The following is a 23,793-nucleotide window of genomic DNA, read 5'->3' as shown; positions in this document are numbered from 1 at the left end:
ATTAAAAAACTGAGGGTTTTGAAGGGGCGGGCGATGGGAGGTTGGGGTACCAGGTGGAGGGTATAATAAAGGGCATGGATTGCATGGAGTGCTGGGTGTGGTACAAAAACAATGAATACTGTTATGCTGAAAATAAATTAATAAATTAAAAAAAAACCATCTTGTGGGAAAAAATATCTATACTGCCTAGTGCAATTGATCCTTTTAATGCCATTTGGATGAAAATTCCACCGGTATCATTCAAAGACCTGGAGCAAACACATGCCTAAAATTTGTGTGGAATCAGAAAAGACCCCGTATTGCTAAGAAATGCCAAAAGAAAAATAAAACTGGGAGCATAATATTGCCTGATTTCAAGGGTTACTATGATGATGTGATCACCAAGGCAGCATGGGACTGGCATAAAAACAATCACATAGACCACTAGAACGGTGTAGAGAGTTCAGATAGGGATCATCAGCACTATGGTCAAATAGTCTTCAAATAATCAGGATAAAAATATACAGTGGAAAAATGAGAGTCTCTTAAATAAATGGTGGTTGGAAAACTAGGCAGCTATATGTAAAAGAATGAAAATCGACCATCCTTTTACACCATAAACAAAGGTAAACTCATAATGGATAAAAGAATTCAATGTGATACAGGAATCCATCAGAATCCTAGAGGAGAACATAGACATTAACCTCTTCAACACTGGCCATAACAACTTCTTTCAGGTATGTCTCAAAGACAAAGAATGAAGCGGTGGCACTGGGGCCCTGAAGGGTTCTCCTAAAGAGAAGCTTTGACCAAGCTCCAATGTGCAAGTTTCACATGTGTAGAGGAGATTAGTTCTGATGGGTGAGTCAAGAAACAGCCATATTCGGGTATTGAAATCCAGGCCTCTGAGGAGAGATGCCTGGAAACCAAAGCAATGGATCCGATTAGTGCCTAGGGGTCTGTTCGTTCCTTTTTCCCTCTGGGGACATCAGTCTACGGGTCTGAGTGCAGGTAGGTGCTCAGATGGGCTCAGATTGCCCCTGTTTGTCCTGGGAAGCCACCACTATTGAGATGGCCTCAGGGACTTTGGAGGTTGATCCTATTAGTAGGGTTGTGGCCATTGCAATGGGCACACAGAAATCCCTTGGAGAGGGCAAGTACAGTCCTCAGGTTTGGCTCCAGGGGCCTGAGCCTGTAGGGTGTGTAGGCCAGGGCTGTTTAGACCGTTGTCTGAAAACACAAACTCGGCTTCTGTTTCGGGTCATAGGTATGGCAGGACTGATCTACAGACCATGAGGAGAACTCTTCGGGATATGAAAAAAGGGCGAGTGTGAGGCTCTTGCTCAAGGTTTTGTCTCTGGATATCGTGTCACCCATGTTCATGAAAATTCCGGGTGACTTCATGGGAAATGGACGAGTCTTACCCTCTGGAGGTGTGGCCCCGTCCGAAGAGTATGGGGTCATTCTGTGGGATGGAATAAGTCCATTTTTTGTTGTTGTTGTTTTGTTTTGTTTTGTTTTTTAACCTCAGGTGTCCCACCAAATGAGGGATTCCAGAGTAGAGCCCTGGGGAGGGGCGACTGGACAACCAGAAATCTGGTTAAATATTGGGGCCTAGGTACATGTCAAGCCCATTATGACATCTAATGGTCCAGTCACTAAGAGGACATACTAGAGGGCAGGACTCACGCTGAGGGTCACAATGCATGTTTATGCCCTCATCACACTCAAGAATGGGCAGGTCCTCAGGGTGAATGCTGGTTTCTCCTACACTGAACGTTGGACAACGTGCCAACCAAAAGGTTTCTTGCCATGGGTAAGGAGGAATTATGATTTATGGACAGGGATTGGAGATAAGGTCTAGGTTCTGAAGCCTGAAAACTGAGGTAGGGAAGAGATGATGACCTAAGGCCATGGCAGGTCTGATGTGTTCAGTGTGCGGTCAGCTGTCTGGGTGTTGGTCAGGAGGTCCGGGCTCAGGTTGTGTCAGAAAGTGCATTAGTGCCCAGGTTAGACTATATAATTTGGGTACATTCGAGTGCCGTGTAGGTTGCAGCTCATTAGGCAATATATTTTTTTTTTTCTAGAGGGCAGGCCGAGTGCTGCATTGTGGGTCCGGAATTGCCAAACTTGAGTGCGTCGGACCAGGAGTGTGAGGACGGAAGTCTGAGAACACAAGCTAGACTTGGGTTTCAGGGCGAGGGCACGGCAGGTACCCCCTACACATCTGAACCAAGATCTCATGCATCTGAATTCAGAGCGAGGATCAGACGTTGGCTCAGGTTGGAGTTTCTGTGCATGACGGTCCCTTCATGAAGGGAGCGGAATCTCGAGGCCATGGAGGTTTTCCCACGTTGGGAGTTGTGGGATGCCCCCTTCAAGGATTCCTTCTGCGGGACAATTGAGACCTGTTGGTCAGGTCCAGGACATCCCATATGGAATGACTCCAGGGCACCGTTCGAGGATGGATGCCTGGGACGAGCGCCTCGCATTGCAATTGTCTCCTAGCAACAAGGCAGTTTAGATCTGATGGCTCTGCGGGAGCAACCTGGGTGGCTGAGTTGAAATGGACTTTCCTGAGGATGGGTCCTAAAGTGTGTTTGTATCCATGAGGGCCTTGGAATGAGGCGGTGGCACCGGGACCCTGAAGTATTCTCCTAAGCTTTTGACCCAGCTCCCATACACAAGTTTCCTTGTGGAGACGAGATTTGTTCTGATGGGTGCCTCAGGAAAACCCCTATGCTAATATTGGAATCCAGGCTTTTGAAGAGACATGCCTGTAAACCAAAGCAATGGATCCGATTATAGCCTAGGGTCCTGTCTGGTTCAATCTTCTTCTCTGGGGACATCCATCTATGGAATGAGTGGAGATAGTTGCTCAGCTGGTGTCAGACCGCCCTTGTTTGTGCCGGGTGACCTACACTATTGGGATGGCCTCAGGGACTTTGGAGGGTTCTCCTAATTTGTACGGTTTGGGACAATGGAATGGGCAGAATTCCCATGGATTGGGTAGGCGCAGTCCTAATGTGTGACTCCAGGGGCCCAGTCTGGAGTGTGTGTTGCCCAGGACATTGAGGACAGAAGTCTAAAAACACAAACTCAGCTAAGGTTTGCGGATGTAGGGATGGCGGACCCGATCGACAAACCATGAGAAGAACTCTTCAGGATATGAAGAAACAGCGAGTCTGAGGCGCTTGCTCATTCTTTTGTCTCTGGAATTTGTATCAGCGTTGGCCGTGGAATGTCGGGGAGGCCTCAGGGGCCATGGACGAATCTTCCTCTCTGTGGATTTGGCCCGATCCCAATTGTTTTTCGTCAATCTGTGGGATGGGAGGACTCCTTTCAGGTTTGTTACCTCAGGTGTCCCACCAAAAGAGGAATTCCAAATCAGAGCCCTAGGGAAGAGTGAAGGGACAAAGCGAACTATGGTTAAAAATCGGGGCCAGGGGCATGGCAGGCCCCTTATGCGGGCTCAGGGTCCAGCCACTGAGAGGCCTTACTTGAGGACTGGGCTCAGGCTGAGGGTCACAATGTGTGTTTGTGACCAATGTTGCCCGCGAGCATGGGCGGGGAATCATGGGCAACACTGGTTTCAACTACACTGAATGTTGGACAACATAGCAACCGCAAGGTTTCTTGCCATGGGGATGGAGTTCTGATTTCTGCATCATTTTCAACCGTGGGCAGTGTTTTGAGATAAGTTATAGTTTCTGAAGCCTGAAAATCGAGGTTGAGAAGAGATGACGACCTAAGGCCATGGCGGATCCGATGTGCTCAGAGTGCGGCCAGCTGTCTGGGTGTGGCCTGGAGGTCCAGGCTCAGGTTGTGTCTGAAAGGGCATCAGTGCCCAGGTCAGCCTATGTATTTGGGGTACAGCCAAGTGGCATGCAGATTGATCCTCATTTGGGGTTTCTGGTTAGCCCCAGGGGGCAATGTTTGTCTTCTGGAGTGCAGGCAGAGTGTTGCATTGTAGTTCTGGATTGCCAATCTGGAGGGCTTGTGGGCCCGTAGTCTGAGGACGGAAGTCTGAGAACACAATCTAGGCTTAGGTTTCTGGGTGAGGACATGGCAGGCACAATCTACAGACCTAACTCGAGATCTCGTGTATCTGAAGTCAGGGCGAGGATCAGACGATCTCTCAGGTTGGAGGTTCTGTCCCTGATGGACCCTTCATGAAGGGGCGGTGGATCACGAGGCCATGGGGGTTTCCCAAGATGGGAGTTGTGAGAAGCTCCAAACTGCAAAGATTCTTCTGCAGGACAATTGAGACCTGTTGTTTGGCTCAGGCAACGATTCCGAGCAGGGTACTAAGGATGGATGGATGGGTAGCCCACCTCGCATTCCAATTGTCTCCTAGCAACAAGACATGTTAGATCTGCTGGATCTGGGGGAGCAACCGAGGAGGCTGAGTTCAAATGGACTCTCCTATGGATGGGTCCTAATGTGTTTTTGTGTCTATGAAGACCTTGGAATGAAGCGGTGGCACTGGGGCCCTGAAGGCTTCTCCTAAAGAGAAGCTTCGACCAAGCTCCAATGTGCAAGTTTCCCATGTGTAGAGGAGATTAGTTCTGATGGGTGAGTCAAGAAACAGCCATATTCGGGTATTGAAATCCAGGCCTCTGAGGAGAGATGCCTGGAAACCAAAGCAATGGATCCGATTAGTGCCTAGGGGTCTGTTCGTTCCTTTTTCCCTCTGGGGACATCAGTCTACGGGTCTGAGTGCAGGTAGGTGCTCAGATGGGCTCAGATTGCCCCTGTTTGTCCTGGGAAGCCACCACTATTGAGATGGCCTCAGGGACTTTGGAGGTTGATCCTATTAGTAGGGTTGTGGCCATTGCAATGGGCACACAGAAATCCCTTGGAGAGGGCAAGTACAGTCCTCAGGTTTGGCTCCAGGGGCCTGAGCCTGTAGGGTGTGTAGGCCAGGGCTGTTTAGACGTTGTCTGAAAACACAAACTCGGCTTCTGTTTCGGGTCATAGGTATGGCAGGACTGATCTACAGACCATGAGGAGAACTCTTCGGGATATGAAAAAAGGGCGAGTGTGAGGCTCTTGCTCAAGTTTTTGTCTGTGGATATCGTGTCACCCATGTTCATGAAATTTCCGGGTGACTTCATGGGAAATGGACGAGTCTTACTCTCTGGAGGTGTGGCCCCGTCCGAAGAGTTTGGGGTCATTCTGTGGGATGGAATAAGTCCATTTTTTTGTTGTTGTTGTTTTGTTTTGTTTTGTTTTGTTTTTTCACCTCAGGTGTCCCACCAAATGAGGGATTCCAGAGTAGAGCCCTGGAGAGGGGCGACTGGACAACCAGAAATCTGGTTAAATATTGGAGTCTAGGTACATGTCAAGCCCATTATGACATCTAATGGTCCAGTCACTAAGAGGACATACTAGAGGGCAGGACTCACGCTGAGGGTCACAATGCATGTTTATGCGCTCATCACACTCAAGAATGTTCGGGTCCTCAGGGTGAATGCTGCTTTCTCCTACACTGAACGTTGGACAACGTGCCAACCAAAAGGTTTCTTGCCATGGGTAAGGAGGAATTCTGATTTCTGGGCAGGGATTGGAGATAAGGTCTAGGTTCTGAAGCCTGAAAACTGAGGTAGGGAAGAGATGATGACCTAAGGCCATGGCAGGTCTGATGTGCTCAGTGTGCGGTCAGCTGTCTGGGTGTTCGTCAGCAGGTCCGGGCTCAGGTTGTGTCAGAAAGTGCATTAGTGCCCAGGTTAGACTATATAATTTGGGTACATTCGAGTGCCGTGTAGGTTGCAGCTCATTAGGCAATATTTTTTTTTTTCTAGAGGGCAGGCAGAGTGCTGCATTGTGGGTCCGGAATTGCCAAACTTGAGTGCTTCGGACCAGGAGTGTGAGGACTGAAGTCTGAGAACACAAGCTAGACTTGGGTTTCTGGGCGAGGGCACGGCAGGTACCCCCTACACATCGTAACCAAGATCTCATGCATCTGAAGTCAGAGCGAGGATCAGACGTTGGCTCAGGTTGGATTTTCTGTGCATGACGGTCCCTTAATGAAGGGAGCGGAATCTCGAGGCCATGGAGGTTTTCCCACGTTGGGAGTTGTGGGATGCCCCCTTCAAGGATTCCTTCTGCGGGACAATTGAGACCTGTTGGACAGGTCCAGGACATCCCATATGGAATGACTCCAGGGCACCGTTCGAGGATGGATGCCTAGGACGAGTGCCTCGCATTGCAATTGTCTCCTAGCAACAAGGCAGTTTAGATCTGATGGCTCTGCGGGAGCAACCTGGGTGGCTGAGTTGAAATGGACTTTCCTGAGGATGGGTCCTAAAGTGTGTTTGTATCCATGAGGGCCTTGGAATGAGGCGGTGGCACCGGGACCCTGAAGTATTCACCTAAGCTTTTGACATAGCTCCCATACACAAGTTTCCTTGTGGAGACGAGATTTGTTCTGATGGGTGCCTCAGGAAAACCCCTATGCTAATATTGGAATCCAGGCTTTTGAGGAGACATGCCTGTAAACCAAAGCAATGGATCCGATTATGGTCTAGGGTCCTGTCTGGTTCAATCTTCTTCTCTGGGGACATCCATCTATGGAATGAGTGGAGATAGTTGCTCAGCTGGTGTCAGACCGCCCTTGTTTGTGCCGGGTGACCTACACTATTGGGATGGCCTCAGGGACTTTGGAGGGTTCTCCTAATTTGTACGGTTTGGGACAATGGAATGGGCAGAATTCCCATGGATTGGGTAGGCGCAGTCCTAATGTGTGACTCCAGGGGCCCAGTCTGGAGTGTGTGTTGCCCAGGACATTGAGGACAGAAGTCTAAAAACACAAACTCAGCTAAGGTTTGCGGATGTAGGGATGGCGGACCCGATCGACAAACCATGAGAAGAACTCTTCAGGATATGAAGAAACAGCGAGTCTGAGGCGCTTGCTCATTCTTTTGTCTCTGGATTTTGTATCAGCGTTGGCCGTGGAATGTCGGGGAGGCCTCAGGGGCCATGGGCGAATCTTCCTCTCTGTGGATTTGGCCCGATCCCAATTGTTTTTCGTCAATCTGTGGGATGGGAGGACTCCTTTCAGGTTTGTTACCTCAGGTGTCCCACCAAAAGAGGAATTCCAAATCAGAGCCCTAGGGAAGAGTGAAGGGACAAAGCGAACTATGGTTAAAAATCGGGGCCAGGGGCATGGCAGGCCCCATATGCGGGCTCAGGGTCCAGCCACTGAGAGGCTTTACTTGAGGACTGGGCTCAGGCTGAGGGTCACAATGTGTTTTTGTGACCAATGTTGCCCGCGAGCATGGGCGCGGAATCATGGGCCACACTTTTTTCAACTACACTGAATGTTGGACAACATGGCAACCGCAAGGTTTCTTGCCATGGGGATGGAGTTCTGATTTCTGCATCATTTTCAACCGTGGGCAGTGTTTTGAGATAAGTTATAGTTTCTGAAGCCTGAAAATCGAGGTTGAGAAGAGATGACGACCTAAGGCCATGGCGGATCCGATGTGCTCAGAGTGCGGCCAGCTGTCTGGGTGTGGCCTGGAGGTGCAGGCTCAGGTTGTGTCTGAAAGGGCATCAGTGCCCAGGTCAGCCTATGTATTTGGGGTACAGCCAAGTGGCATGCAGATTGATCCTCATTTGGGGTTTCTGGTTAGCCCCAGGGGGCAATGTTTTTCTTCTGGAGTGCAGGCAGAGTGTTGCATTGTAGTTCTGGATTGCCAATCTGGAGGGCTTGTGGGCCCGTAGTCTGAGGACGGAAGTCTGAGAACACAATCTAGGCTTAGGTTTCTGGGTGAGGACATGGCAGGCACAATCTACAGACCTGACTCGAGATCTCGTGGATCTGAAGTCAGGGCGAGGATCAGACGATCTCTCAGGTTGGAGGTTCTGTCTCCGATGGACCCTTCATGAAGGGGGGGTGGATCACGAGGCCATGGGGGTTTCCCAAGATGGGAGTTGTGAGAAGCTCCAAACTGCAAAGATTCTTCTGCAGGACAATTGAGACCTGTTGGTTGGCTCAGGCCAACGATTCCGAGCAGGGTACTAAGGATGGATGGATGGGTAGCCCACCTCGCATTCCAATTGTCTCCTAGCAACAAGACATGTTAGATCTGCTGGATCTGGGGGAGCAACCGAGGAGGCTGAGTTCAAATGGACTCTCCTATGGATGGGTCCTAATGTGTTTTTGTGTCTATGAAGACCTTGGAACGAAGCGGTGGCACTGGGGCCCTTAAGGGTTCTCCTAAAGAGAAGCTTCGACCAAGCTCCAATGTGCAAGTTTCCCATGTGTAGAGGAGATTAGTTCTGATGGGTGAGTCAAGAAACAGCCATATTCGGGTATTGAAATCCAGGCCTCTGAGGAGAGATGCCTGGAAACCAAAGCAATGGATCCGATTAGTGCCTAGGGTTCTGTTCGTTCCTTTTTCCCTCTGGGACATCAGTCTACGGGTCAGAGTGCAGTTAGGTGCTCAGATGGGCTCAGATTGCCCTTGTTTGTCCTGGGAAGCCACCACTATTGAGATGGCCTCAGGGACTTTGGAGGTTGATCCTATTAGTAGGGTTGTGGCCATTGCAATGGGCACACAGAAATCCCTTGGAGAGGGCAAGTACAGTCCTCAGGTTTGGCTCCAGGGGCCTAGGCCTGTAGGGTGTGTAGGCCAGGGCTGTTTAGACCGTTTTCTGAAAACACAAACTCGGCTTCTGTTTCGGGTCATAGGTATGGCAGGACTGATCTACAGACCAGGAGGAGTACTCTTCAGGATATGAAAAAAGGGCGAGTGTGAGGCTCTTGCTCAAGTTTTTGTCTCTGGATATCGTGTCACCCATGTTCATGAAATTTCCGGGTGACTTCATGGGAAATGGACGAGTCTTACCCTCTGGAGGTATGGCCCCGTCCGAAGAGTTTGGGGTCATTCTGTGGGATGGAATAAGTCCATTTTTTTGTTGTAGTTGTTTTGTTTTGTTTTGTTTTGTTTTGTTTTGTTTTTTCACCTCAGGTGTCCGACCAAATGAGGGATTCCGGAGTAGAGCCCTGGAGAGGCGCGACTGGACAACCAGAAATCTGGTTAAATATTGGGGCCTAGGTACATGCCAAGCCCATTATGACATCTAATGGTCCAGTCACTAAGAGGACATACTAGAGGGCAGGACTCACGCTGAGGGTCACAATGCATGTTTATGCCCTCATCACACTCAAGAATGGGCGGGTCCTCAGGGTGAATGCTGGTTTCTCCTACACTGAACGTTGGACAACGTGCCAACCAAAAGGTTTCTTGCCATGGGTAAGGAGGAATTCTGATTTCTGGGCAGGGATTGGAGATAAGGTCTAGGTTCTGAAGCCTGAAAACCGAGGGAGGGAAGAGATGATGACCTAAGGCCATGGCAGGTCTGATGTGCTCAGTGTGCGGTCAGCTGTCTGGGTGTTCGTCAGCAGGTCCGGGCTCAGGATGTGTCAGAAAGTGCATTAGTGCCCAGGGTAGACTATATAATTTGGGTACATTCGAGTGCCGTGTAGGTTGCAGCTCATTAGGCAATATTTTTTTTTTTTTTTTTGAGAGCAGGCAGAGTGCTGCACTGTGGGTCCGGAATTGCCAAACTTGAGTGCTTCGGACCAGGAGTGTGAGGACGGAAGTCTGAGAACACAAGCTAGACTTGGGTTTCAGGGCGAGGGCACGGCAGGTACCCCCTACACATCGGAACCAAAATCTCATGCATCTGAAGTCAGAGCGAGGATCAGACGTTGGCTCAGGTTGGAGTTTCTGTGCATGACGGTCCCTTCATGAAGGGAGCGGAATCTCGAGGCCATGGAGGTTTTCCCACGTTGGGAGTTGTGGGATGCCCCCTTCAAGGATTCCTTCTGCGGGACAATTGAGACCTGTTGGACAGGTCCAGGACATCCCATATGGAATGACTCCAGGGCACTGTTCGAGGATGGATGCCTGGGACGAGCGCCTCGCATTGCAATTGTCTCCTAGCAACAAGGCAGTTTAGATCTGATGGCTCTGCGGGAGCAACCTGGGTGGCTGAGTTGAAATGGACTTTCCTGAGGATGGGTCCTAAAGTGTGTTTGTATCCATGAGGGCCTTGGAATGAGGCGGTGGCACCGGGACCCTGAAGTATTCTCCTAAGCTTTTGACATAGCTCCCATACACAAGTTTCCTTGTGGAGACGAGATTTGTTCTGATGGGTGCCTCAGGAAAACCCCTATGCTAATATTGGAATCCAGGCTTTTGAGGAGACATGCCTGTGAACCAAAGCAATGGATCCGATTATGTCCTAGGGTCCTGTCTGGTTCAATCTTCTTCTCTGGGGACATCCATCTATGGAATGAGTGGAGATAGTTGCTCAGCTGGTGTCAGACCGCCCTTGTTTGTGCCGGGTGACCTACACTATTGGGATGGCCTCAGGGACTTTGGAGGGTTCTCCTAATTTGTACGGTTTGGGACAATGGAATGGGCAGAATTCCCATGGATTGGGTAGGCGCAGTCCTAATGTGTGACTCCAGGGGCCCAGTCTGGAGTGTGTGTTGCCCAGACATTGAGGACAGAAGTCTAAAAACACAAACTCAGCTAAGGTTTGCGGATGTAGGTATGGCGGACCCGATCGACAAACCATGAGAAGAACTCTTCAGGATATGAAGAAACAGCGAGTCTGAGGCGCTTGCTCATTCTTTTGTCTCTGGATTTTGTATCAGCGTTGGCCGTGGAATGTCGGGGAGGCCTCAGGGGCCATGGACGAATCTTCCTCTCTGTGGATTTGGCCCGATCCCAATTGTTTTTCGTCAATCTGTGGGATGGGAGGACTCCTTTCAGGTTTGTTACCTCAGGTGTCCCACCAAAAGAGGAATTCCAAATCAGAGCCCTAGGGAAGAGTGAAGGGACAAAGCGAACTATGGTTAAAAATCGGGGCCAGGGGCATGGCAGGCCCCATATGCGGGCTCAGGGTCCAGCCACTGAGAGGCCTTACTTGAGGACTGGGCTCAGGCTGAGGGTCACAATGTGTGTTTGTGACCAATGTTGCCCGCGAGCATGGGCGGGGAATCATGGGCCACACTGGTTTCAACTACACTGAATGTTGGACAACATGGCAACAGCAAGGTTTCTTGCCATGGGGATGGAGTTCTGATTTCTGCATCATTTTCAACCGTGGGCAGTGTTTTGAGATAAGTTATAGTTTCTGAAGCCTGAAAATCGAGGTTGAGAAGAGATGACGACCTAAGGCCATGGCGGATCCGATGTGCTCAGAGTGCGGCCAGCTGTCTGGGTGTGGCCTGGAGGTCCAGGCTCAGGTTGTGTCTGAAAGGGCATCAGTGCCCAGGTCAGCGTATGTATTTGGGGTACAGCCAAGTGGCATGCAGATTGATCCTCATTTGTGGTTTCTGGTTAGCCCCAGGGGGCAATGTTTTTCTTCTGGAGTGCAGGCAGAGTGTTGCATTGTAGTTCTGGATTGCCAATCTGGAGGGCTTGTGGGCCCGTAGTCTGAGGACGGAAGTCTGAGAACACAATCTAGGCTTAGGTTTCTGGGTGAGGACATGGCAGGCACAATCTACAGACCTGACTCGAGATCTCGTGGATCTGAAGTCAGGGCGAGGATCAGACGATCTCTCAGGTTGGAGGTTCTGTCTCTGATGGACCCTTCATGAAGGGGGGGTGGATCACGAGGCCATGGGGTTTTCCCAAGATGGGAGTTGTGAGAAGCTCCAAACTGCAAAGATTCTTCTGCAGGACAATTGAGACCTGTTGGTTGGCTCAGGCCAACGATTCCGAGCAGGGTACTAAGGATGGATGGATGGGTAGCCCACCTCGCATTCCAATTGTCTCCTAGCAACAAGACATGTTAGATCTGCTGGATCTGGGGGAGCAACCGAGGAGGCTGAGTTAAAATGGACTCTCCTATGGATGGGTCCTAATGTGTTTTTGTGTCTATGAAGACCTTGGAACGAAGCGGTGGCACTGGGGCCCTGAAGGGTTCTCCTAAAGAGAAGCTTAGACCAAGCTCCAATGTGCAAGTTTCCCATGTGTAGAGGAGATTAGTTCTGATGGGTGAGTCAAGAAACAGCCATATTCGGGTATTGAAATCCAGGCCTCTGTGGAGAGATGCCTGGAAACCAAAGCAATGGATCCGATTAGTGCCTAGGGGTCTGTTCGTAACTTTTTCCCTCTGGGGACATCAGTCTACGGGTCTGAGTGCAGGTAGGTGCTCAGATGGGCTCAGATTGCCCCTGTTTGTCCTGGGAAGCCACCACTATTGAGATGGCCTCAGGGACTTTGGAGGTTGATCCTATTAGTAGGGTTGTGGCCATTGCAATGGGCACCCAGAAATCCCTTGGAGAGGGCAAGTACAGTCCTCAGGTTTGGCTCCAGGGGCCTGAGCCTGTAGGGTGTGTAGGCCAGGGCTGTTTAGACCGTTGTCTGAAAACACAAACTCGGCTACTGTTTCGGGTCATAGGTATGGCAGGACTGATCCACAGACCATGAGGAGAACTCTTCGGGATATGAAAAAAGGGCGAGTGTGAGGCTCTTGCTCACGTTTTTGTCTCTGGATATCGTGTCACCCATGTTCATGAAATTTCCGGATGACTTCATGGGAAATGGACGAGTCTTACCCTCTGGAGGTGTGGCCCCGTCCGAAGAGTTTGGGGTCATTCTCTGGGATGGAATAAGTCCATTTTTTGTTGTTGTTGTTTTGTTTTGTTTTGTTTTTTCACATCAGGTGTCCCACCAAATGAGGGATTCCAGAGTAGAGCCCTGGAGAGGGGCGACTGGACAACCAGAAATCTGGTTAAATATTGGTGCCTAGGTACATGTCAAGCCCATTATGACATCTAATGGTCCAGTCACTAAGAGGACATACTAGAGGGCAGGACTCACGCTGAGGGTCACAATGCATGTTTATGCCCTCATCACACTCAAGAATGGGCGGGTCCTCAGGGTGAATGCTGGTTTCTCCTACACTGAACGTTGGACAACGTGCCAACCAAAAGGTTTCTTGCCATGGGTAAGGAGGAATTCTGATTTCTGGGCAGGGATTGGAGATAAGGTCTAGGTTCTGAAGCCTGAAAACTGAGGTAGGGAAAGAGATGATGACCTAAGGCCATGGCAGGTCTGATGTGCTCAGTGTGCGGTCAGCTGTCTGGGTGTTGGTCAGGAGGTCCGGGCTCAGGTTGTGTCAGAAAGTGCATTAGTGCCCAGGTTAGACTATATAATTTGGGTACATTCGAGTGCCGTGTAGGTTGCAGCTCATTAGGCAATATTTTTTTTTTTTTTTTCTTGAGGGCAGGCAGAGTGCTGCATTGTGGGTCCGGAATTGCGAAACTTGAGTGCTTCGGACCAGGAGTGTGAGGACGGAAGTCTGAGAACACAAGCTAGACTTGGGTTTCAGGGCGAGGGCACGGCAGGTACCCACTACACATCGGAACCAAGATCTCATGCATCTGAAGTCAGAGCGAGGATCAGACGTTGGCTCAGGTTGGAGTATCTGTGCATGACGGTACCTTCATGAAGGGAGTGGAATCTCGAGGCCATGGAAGTTTTCCCATGTTGGGAGTTGTGGGATGCCCCCTTCAAGGATTCCTTCTGCGGGACAATTGAGACCTGTTGGACAGGTCCAGGACATCCCATATGGAATAACTCCAGGGCACCGTTCGAGGATGTATGCCTGGGACGAGCGCCTCGCATAGCAATTGTCTCCTAGCAACAAGGCAGTTTAGATCTGATGGCTCTGCGGGAGCAACCTGGGTGGCTGAGTTGAAATGGACTTTCCTGAGGATGGGTCCTAAAGTGTGTTTGTATCCATGAGGGCCTTGGAATGAGGCGGTGGCACCGGGACCCAGAAGTATTCTCCTAAGCTTTTGACATAGCTCCCATACACAAGTTTCCTTGTGGAGACGAGATTTGTTCTGATGGGTGCCTCAGGAAAACCCGTATGCTAATATTGGAATCCAGGCTTTTGAAGAGACATGCCTGTAAACCAAAGCAATGGATCCGATTATGGCCTAGGGTCCTGTCTGGTTCAATCTTCTTCTCTGGGGACATCCATCTATGGAATGAGTGGAGATAGTTGCTCAGCTGGTGTCAGACCGCCCTTGTTTGTGCCGGGTGACCTACACTATTGGGATGGCCTCAGGGAATTTGGAGGGTTCTCCTAATTTGTACGGTTTGGGACAATGGAATGGGCAGAATTCCCATGGATTGGGTAGGCGCAGTCCTAATGTGTGACTCCAGGGGCCCAGTCTGGAGTGTGTGTTGCCCAGGACTTTGAGTACAGAAGTCTAAAAACACAAACTCAGCTAAGGTTTGCGGATGTAGGTATGGCGGACCCGATCGACAAACCATGAGAAGAACTCTTCAGGATATGAAGAAACAGCGAGTCTGAGGCGCTTGCTCATTCTTTTGTCTCTGGATTTTGTATCAGCGTTGGCCGTGGAATGTCGGGGAGGCCTCAGGGGCCATGGACGAATCTTCCTCTCTGTGGATTTGGCCCGATCCCAATTATTTTTCGTCAATCTGTGGGATGGGAGGACTCCTTTCAGGTTTGTTACCTCAGGTGTCCCACCAAAAGAGGAATTCCAAATCAGAGCCCTAGGGAAGAGTGAAGGGACAAAGCGAACTATGGTTAAAAATCGGGGCCAGGGGCATGGCAGGCCCCATATGCGGGCTCAGGGTCCAGCCACTGAGAGGCCTTACTTGAGGGCTGGGCTCAGGCTGAGGGTCACAATGTGTGTTTGTGACCAATGTTGCCCGCGAGCATGGGCGGGGAATCATGGGCCACACTGGTTTCCACTACACTGAATGTTGGACAACATGGCAACAGCATGGTTTCTTGCCATGGGGATGGAGTTCTGATTTCTGCATCATTTTCAAACGTGGGCAGTGTTTTGAGATAAGTTATAGTTTCTGAAGCCTGAAAATCGAAGTTGAGAAGAGAAGACGACCTAAGGCCATGGCGGATCCGATGTGCTCAGAGTGCGGCCAGCTGTCTGGGTGTGGCCTGGAGGTCCAGGCTCAGGTTGTGTCTGAGAGGACATCAGTGCCCAGGTCAGCCTATGTATTTGGGGTACAGCCAAGTGGCGTGCAGGTTGATCCTCATTTGGGGTTTCTGGTTAGCCCCAGGGGGCAATGTTTTTCTTCTGGAGTGCAGGCAGAGTGTTGCATTGTAGTTCTGGATTGCCAATCTGGAGGGCTTGTGGGCCCGTAGTCTGAGGACGGAAGTCTGAGAACACAATCTAGGCTTAGGTTTCTGGGTGAGGACATGGCAGGCACAATCTACAGACCTGACTCGAGATCTCGTGGATCTGAAGTCAGGGCGAGGATCAGACGATCTCTCAGGTTGGAGGTTCTGTCCCTGATGGACCCTTCATGAAGGGGGGGTGGATCACGAGGCCATGGGGGTTTCCCAAGTTGGGAGTTGTGAGAAGCTCCAAACTGCAAAGATTCTTCTGCAGGACAATTGAGACCTGTTGGTTGGCTCAGGCCAACGATTCCGAGCAGGGTACTAAGGATGGATGGATGGGTAGCCCACCTCGCATTCCAATTGTCTCCTAGCAACAAGACATGTTAGATCTGCTGGATCTGGGGGAGCAACCGAGGAGGCTGAGTTCAAATGGACTCTCCTATGGATGGGTCCTAATATGTTTTTGTGTCTATGAAGGCCTTGGAATGAAGCGGTGGCACTGGGGCCCTGAAGGGTTCTCCTAAAGAGAAGCTTCGACCAAGCTCCAATGTGCAAGTTTCCCATGTGTAGAGGAGATTAGTTCTGATGGGTGAGTCAAGAAACAGCCATATTCGGGTATTGAAATCCAGGCCTCTGAGGAGAGATGCCTGGAAACCAAAGCAATGGATCCGATTAGTGCCTAGGGGTCTGTTCGTTCCTTTTTCCCTCTGGGGACTTCAGTCTACGGGTCTGAGTGCAGGTAGGTGCTCAGATGGGCTCAGATTGCCCCTGTTTGTCCTGGGAAGCCACCACTATTGAGATGGCCTCAGGGACTTTGGAGGTTGATCCTATTAGTAGGGTTGTGGCCATTGCAATGGGCACACAGAAATCCCTTGGAGAGGGCAAGTACAGTCCTCAGGTTTGGCTCCAGGGGCCTGAGCCTGTAGGGTGTGTAGGCCAGGGCTGTTTAGACCGTTGTCTGAAAACACAAACTCGGCTTCTGTTTCGGGTCATAGGTATGGCATGACTGATCTACAGACCATGAGGAGAACTCTTCGGGATATGAAAAATGGGCGAGTGTGAGGCTCTTGCTCAAGTTTTTGTCTCTGGATATCGTGTCACCCATGTTCATGAAATTTCAGGGTGACTTCATGGGAAATGGACGAGTCTTACCCTCTGGAGGTGTGGCCCCGTCCGAAGAGTTTGGGGTCATTCTGTGGGATGGAATAAGTCCATTTTTTTGTTGTTGTTGTTTTGTTTGGTTTTGTTTGGTTTTGTTTTGTTTTTTAACCTCAGGTGTCCCACCAAATGAGGGATTCCAGAGTAGAGCCCTGGGGAGGGGCGACTGGACAACCAGAAATCTGGTTAAATATTGGGGCCTAGGTACATGTCAAGCCCATTATGACATCTAATGGTCCAGTCACTAAGAGGACATACTAGAGGGCAGGACTCACGCTGAGGGTCACAATGCATGTTTATGCCCTCATCACACTCAAGAATGGGCAGGTCCTCAGGGTGAATGCTGGTTTCTCCTACACTGAACGTTGGACAACGTGCCAACCAAAAGGTTTCTTGCCATGGGTAAGGAGGAATTCTGATTTCTGGACAGGGATAGGAGATAAGGTCGAGGTTCTGAAGCCTGAAAACTGAGGTAGGGAAGAGATGATGACCTAAGGCCATGGCAGGTCTGATGTGCTCCGTGTGCGGTCAGCTGTCTGGGTGTTGGTCAGGAGGTCCGGGCTCAGGTTGTGTCAGAAAGTGCATTAGTGCCCAGGTTAGACTATATAATTTGGGTACATTCGAGTGCCGAGTAGGTTGCAGCTCATTAGGCAATATATATATATTTTTTTTTCTAGAGGGCAGTCAGAGTGCTGCTTTGTGGGTCCGGAATTTCCAAACTTGAGTGCTTCGGACCAGCAGTGTGAGGAAAGAAGTCTGAGAACAGAAGCTAGACTTGGGTTTCAGGGCGAGGGCACGGCAGGTACCCCCTACACATCTGAACCAAGATCTCATGCATCTGAAGTCAGAGCGAGGATCAGACGTTGGCTCAGGTTGGAGTTTCTGTGCATGACGGTCCCTTCATGAAGGGAGCGGAATCTCGAGGCCATGGAGGTTTTCCCACGTTGGGAGTTGTGGGATGCCCCCTTCAAGGATTCCTTCTGCGAGACAATTGAGACCTGTAAGGACAGGTCCAGGACATCCCATATGGAATGACTATAGGGCACCGTTCGAGGATGGATGCCTGGGACGAGCGCCTCGCATTGCAATTGTCTCCTAGCAACAAGGAAGTTTAGATCTGATGGCTCTGAGGGAGCAACCTGGGTGGCTGAGTTGAAATGGACTTTCTTGAGGATGGGTCCTAAAGTGTGTTTGTATCCATGAGGGCCTTGGAATGAGGCGGTGGCACCGGGACCCTGAAGTATTCTCCTAAGCTTTTGACATAGCTCCCATACACAAGTTTCCTTGTGGAGACGAGATTTGTTCTGATGGGTGCCTCAGGAAAACCCCTATGCTAATATTGGAATCCAGGCTTTTGAGGAGACATGCCTGTAAACCAAAGCAATGGATCCGATTATGGCCTAGGGTCCTGTCTGGTTCAATCTTCTTCTCTGGGGTCAGCCATCTATGGAATGAGTGGAGATAGTTGCTCAGCTGGTGTCAGACCGCCCTTGTTTGTGCCGGGTGACCTACACTATTGGGATGGCCTCAGGGACTTTGGAGGGTTCTCCTAATATGTACGGTTTGGGACAATGGAATGGGCAGAATTCCCATGGATTGGGTAGGCGCAGTCCTAATGTGTGACTCCAGGGGCCCAGTCTGGAGTGTGTGTTGCCCAGGACATTGAGGACAGAAGTCTAAAAACACAAACTCAGCTAAGGTTTGCGGATGTAGGTATGGCGGACCCGATCGACAAACCATGAGAAGAACTCTTCAGGATATGAAGAAACAGCGAGTCTGAGGCGCTTGCTCATTCTTTTGTCTCTGGATTTTGTATCGGCGTTGGCCGTGGAATGTCGGGGAGGCCTCAGGGGCCATGGACGTATCTTCCTCTCTGTGGATTTGGCCCGATCCCAATTGTTTTTCGTCAATCTGTGGGATGGGAGGACTCCTTTCAGGTTTGTTACCTCAGGTGTCCCACCAAAAGAGGAATTCCAAATCAGAGCCCTAGGGAAGAGTGAAGGGACAAAGCGAACTATGGTTAAAAATCGGGGCCAGGGGCATGGAGCGCCCCATATGCGGGCTCAGGGTCCAGCCACTGAGAGGCCTTACTTGAGGGCTGGGCTCAGGCTGAGGGTCACAATGTGTGTTTGTGACCAATGTTGCCCGCGAGCATGGGCGGGGAATCATGGGCCACACTGGTTTCCACTACACTGAATGTTGGACAACATGGCAACAGCATGGTTTCTTGCCATGGGGATGGAGTTCTGATTTCTGCATCATTTTCAACCGTGGGCAGTGTTTTGAGATAAGTTATAGTTTCTGAAGCCTGAAAATCGAAGTTGAGAAGAGATGACGACCTAAGGCCATGGCGGATCCGATGTGCTCAGAGTGCGGCCAGCTGTCTGGGTGTGGCCTGGAGGTCCAGGCTCAGGTTGTGTCTGAGAGGGCATCAGTGCCCAGGTCAGCCTATGTATTTGGGGTACAGCCAAGTGGCGTGCAGGTTGATCCTCATTTGGGGTTTCTGGTTAGCCCCAGGAGGCAATGTTTTTCTTCTGGAGTGCAGGCAGAGTGTTGCATTGTAGTTCTGGATTGCCAATCTGGAGGGCTGGTGGGCCCGTAGTCTGAGGACGGAAGTCTGAGAACACAATCTAGGCTTAGGTTTCTGGGTGAGGACATGGCAGTCACATTCTACAGACCTGACTCGAGATCTCGTGGATCTGAAGTCAGGGCGAGGATCAGACGAAATCTCAGGTTGGAGGTTCTGTCCCTGATGGACCCTTAATGAAGGGGGGCTGGATCACGAGGCCATAGGGGTTTCCCAAGTTGGGAGTTGTGAGAAGCTCCAAACTGCAAAGATTCTTCTGCAGGACAATTGAGACCTGTTGGTTGGCTCAGGCCAACGATTCCGAGCAGGGTACTAAGGATGGATGGATGGGTAGCCCACCTCGCATTCCAATTGTCTCCTAGCAACAAGACATGTTAGATCTGCTGGATCTGGGGGAGCAACCGAGGAGGCTGAGTTCAAATGGACTCTCCTATGGATGGGTCCTAATGTGTTTTTGTGTCTATGAAGGCCTTGGAATGAAGCGGTGGCACTGGGGCCCTGAAGGGTTCTCCTAAAGAGAAGCTTCGACCAAGCTCCAATGTGCAAGTTTCCCATGTGTAGAGGAGATTAGTTCTGATGGGTGAGTCAAGAAACAGCAATATTCGGGTATTGAAATCCAGGCCTCTGAGGAGAGATGCCTGGAAACCAAAGCAATGGATCCGATTAGTGCCTAGGGGTCTGTTCGTTCCTTTTTCCCTCCCGGGACTTCAGTCTACGGGTCTGAGTGCAGGTAGGTGCTCAGATGGGCTCAGATTGCCCCTGTTTGTCCTGGGAAGCCACCACTATTGAGATGGCCTCAGGGACTTTGGAGGTTGATCCTATTAGTAGGGTTGTGGCCATTGCAATGGGCACACAGAAATCCCTTGGAGAGGGCAAGTACAGTCCTCAGGTTTCGCTCCAGAGGCCTGAGCCTGTAGGGTGTGTAGGCCAGGGCTGTTTAGACCGTTGTCTGAAAACACAAACTCGGCTTCTGTTTCGGGTCATAGGTATGGCAGGACTGATCTACAGACCATGAGGAGAACTCTTCGGGATATGAAAAATGGGCGAGTGTGAGGCTCTTGCTCAAGTTTTTGTCTCTGGATATCGTGTCACCCATGTTCATGAAATTTCAGGGTGACTTCATGGGAAATGGACGAGTCTTACCCTCTGGAGGTGTGGCCCCGTCCGAAGAGTTTGGGGTCATTCTGTGGGATGGAATAAGTCCATTTTTTTGTTGTTGTTGTTTTGTTTGGTTTTGTTTGGTTTTGTTTTGTTTTTTAACCTCAGGTGTCCCACCAAATGAGGGATTCCAGAGTAGAGCCCTGGGGAGGGGCGACTGGACAACCAGAAATCTGGTTAAATATTGGGGCCTAGGTACATGTCAAGCCCATTATGACATCTAATGGTCCAGTCACTAAGAGGACATACTAGAGGGCAGGACTCACGCTGAGGGTCACAATGCATGTTTATGCCCTCATCACACTCAAGAATGGGCAGGTCCTCAGGGTGAATGGTGGTTTCTCCTACACTGAACGTTGGACAACGTGCCAACCAAAAGGTTTCTTGCCATGGGTAAGGAGGAATTCTGATTTCTGGGCAGGGATTGGAGATAAGGTCTAGGTTCTGAAGCCTGAAAACTGAGGTAGGGAAGAGATGATGACCTAAGGCCATGGCAGGTCTGATGTGCTCAGTGTGCGGTCAGCTCTCTGGGTGTTGGTCAGGAGGTCCGGGCTCAGGTTGTGTCAGAAAGTGCATTAGTGCCCAGGTTAGACTATATAATTTGGGTACATTCGAGTGCCGTGTAGGTTGCAGCTCATTAGGCAATATATTTTTTTTTTTTTCTAGAGGGCAGGCAGAGTGCTGCATTGTGGGTCCGGAATTGCCAAACTTGAGTGCGTCGGACCAGGAGTGTGAGGACGGAAGTCTGAGAACACAAGCTAGACTTGGGTTTCAGGGCGAGGGCACGGCAGGTACCCCCTACACATCGGAACCAAGATCTCATGCATCTGAAGTCAGAGCGAGGATCAGACGTTGGCTCAGGTTGGAGTTTCTGTGCATGACGGTCCCTTCATGAAGGGAGCGGAATCTCGAGGCCATGGAGGTTTTCCCACGTTGGGAGTTGTGGGATGCCCCCTTCAAGGATTCCTTCTGCGGGACAATTGAGACCTGTTGGACAGGTCCAGGACATCCCATATGGAATGACTATAGGGCACCGTTCGAGGATGGATGCCTGGGACGAGCGCCTCGCATTGCAATTGTCTCCTAGCAACAAGGCAGTTTAGATCTGATGGCTCTGTGGGAGCAACCTGGGTGGCTGAGTTGAAATGGACTTTCTTGAGGATGGGTCCTAAAGTGTGTTTGTATCCATGAGGGCCTTGGAATGAGGCGGTGGCACCGGGACCCTGAAGTATTCTCCTAAGCTTTTGACATAGCTCCCATACACAAGTTTCCTTGTGGAGACGAGATTTGTTCTGATGGGTGCCTCAGGAAAACCCCTATGCTAATATTGGAATCCAGGCTTTTGAGGAGACATGCCTGTAAACCAAAGCAATGGATCCGATTATGGCCTAGGGTCCTGTCTGGTTCAATCTTCTTCTCTGGGGTCATCCATCTATGGAATGAGTGGAGATAGTTGCTCAGCTGGTGTCAGACCGCCCTTGTTTGTGCCGGGTGACCTACACTATTGGGATGGACTCAGGGACTTTGGAGGGTTCTCCTAATTTGTACGGTTTGGGACAATGGAATGGGCAGAATTCCCATGGATTGGGTAGGCGCAGTCCTAATGTGTGACTCCAGGGGCCCAGTCTGGAGTGTGTGTTGCCCAGGACATTGAGGACAGAAGTCTAAAAACACAAACTCAGCTAAGGTTTGCGGATGTAGGTATGGCGGACCCGATCGACAAACCATGAGAAGAACTCTTCAGGATATGAAGAAACAGCGAGTCTGAGGCGCTTGCTCATTCTTTTGTCTCTGGATTTTGTATCGGCGTTGGCCGTGGAATGTCGGGGAGGCCTCAGGGGCCATGGACGTATCTTCCTCTCTGTGGATTTGGCCCGATCCCAATTGTTTTTCGTCAATCTGTGGGATGGGAGGACTCCTTTCAGGTTTGTTACCTCAGGTGTCCCACCAAAAGAGGAATTCCATATCAGAGCCCTAGGGAAGAGTGAAGGGACAAAGCGAACTATGGTTAAAAATCGGGGCCAGGGGCATGGCAGGCCCCTTATGCGGGCTCAGGGTCCAGCCACTGAGAGGCCTTACTTGAGGGCTGGGCTCAGGCTGAGGGTCACAATGTGTGTTTGTGACCAATGTTGCCCGCGAGCATGGGCGGGGAATCATGGGCCACACTGGTTTCCACTACACTGAATGTTGGACAACATGGCAACAGCATGGTTTCTTGCCATGGGGATGGAGTTCTGATTTCTGCATCATTTTCAACCGTGGGCAGTGTTTTGAGATAAGTTATAGTTTCTGAAGCCTGAAAATCGAAGTTGAGAAGAGATGACGACCTAAGGCCATGGCGGATCCGATGTGCTCAGAGTGCGGCCAGCTGTCTGGGTGTGGCCTGGAGGTCCAGGCTCAGGTTGTGTCTGAGAGGGCATCAGTGCCCAGGTCAGCCTATGTATTTGGGGTACAGCCAAGTGGCGTGCAGGTTGATCCTCATTTGGGGTTTCTGGTTAGCCCCAGGGGGCAATGTTTTTCTTCTGGAGTGCAGGCAGAGTGTTGCATTGTAGTTCTGGATTGCCAATCTGGAGGGCTGGTGGGCCCGTAGTCTGAGGACGGAAGTCTGAGAACACAATCTAGGCTTAGGTTTCTGGGTGAGGACATGGCAGGCACAATCTACAGACCTGACTCGAGATCTCGTGGATCTGAAGTCAGGGCGAGGATCAGACGAAATCTCAGGTTGGAGGTTCTGTCCCTGATGGACCCTTCATGAAGGGGGGGTGGATCACGAGGCCATAGGGGTTTCCCAAGTTGGAGTTGTGAGAAGCTCCAAACTGCAAAGATTCTTCTGCAGGACAATTGAGACCTGTTGGTTGGCTCAGGCCAACGATTCCGAGCAGGGTACTAAGGATGGATGGATGGGTAGCCCACCTCGCATTCCAATTGTCTCCTAGCAACCAGACATGTTAGATCTGCTGGATCTGGGGGAGCAACCGAGGAGGCTGAGTTCAAATGGACTCTCCTATGGATGGGTCCTAATGTGTTTTTGTGTCTATGAAGGCCTTGGAATGAAGCGGTGGCACTGGGGCCCTGAAGGGTTCTCCTAAAGAGAAGCTTCGACCAAGCTCCAATGTGCAAGTTTCCCATGTGTAGAGGAGATTAATTCTGATGTGTGAGTCAAGAAAGAGCCATATTCGGGTATTGAAATCCAGGCCTCTGAGGAGAGATGCCTGGAAACCAAAGCAATGGATCCGATTAGTGCCTAGGGGTCTGTTCGTTCCTTTTTCCCTCTGGGGACATCAGTCTACGGGTCTGAGTGCAGGTAGGTGCTCAGATGGGCTCAGATTGCCCCTGTTTGTCCTGGGAAGCCACCACTATTGAGATGGCCTCAGGGACTTTGGAGGTTGATCCTATTAGTAGGGTTGTGGCCATTGCAATGGGCACACAGAAATCCCTTGGAGAGGGCAAGTACAGTCCTCAGGTTTGGCTCCAGGGGCCTGAGCCTGTAGGGTGTGTAGGCCAGGGCTGTTTAGACCGTTGTCTGAAAACACAAACTCGGCTTCTGTTTCGGGTCATAGGTATGGCAGGACTGATCTACAGACCATGAGGAGAACTCTTCGGGATATGAAAAATGGGCGAGTGTGAGGCTCTTGCTCAAGTTTTTGTCTCTGGATATCGTGTCACCCATGTTCATGAAATTTCAGGGTGACTTCATGGGAAATGGACGAGTCTTACCCTCTGGAGGTGTGGCCCCGTCCGAAGAGTTTGGGGTCATT

Source organism: Mustela lutreola, chromosome 5 (genome assembly GCF_030435805.1).
Source record: "Mustela lutreola isolate mMusLut2 chromosome 5, mMusLut2.pri, whole genome shotgun sequence".
Lineage (NCBI taxonomy): Eukaryota > Metazoa > Chordata > Mammalia > Carnivora > Mustelidae > Mustela > Mustela lutreola.
The sequence above is the reverse complement of the archived record's forward strand: the minus strand, read 5'-3'. Positions refer to the sequence as shown.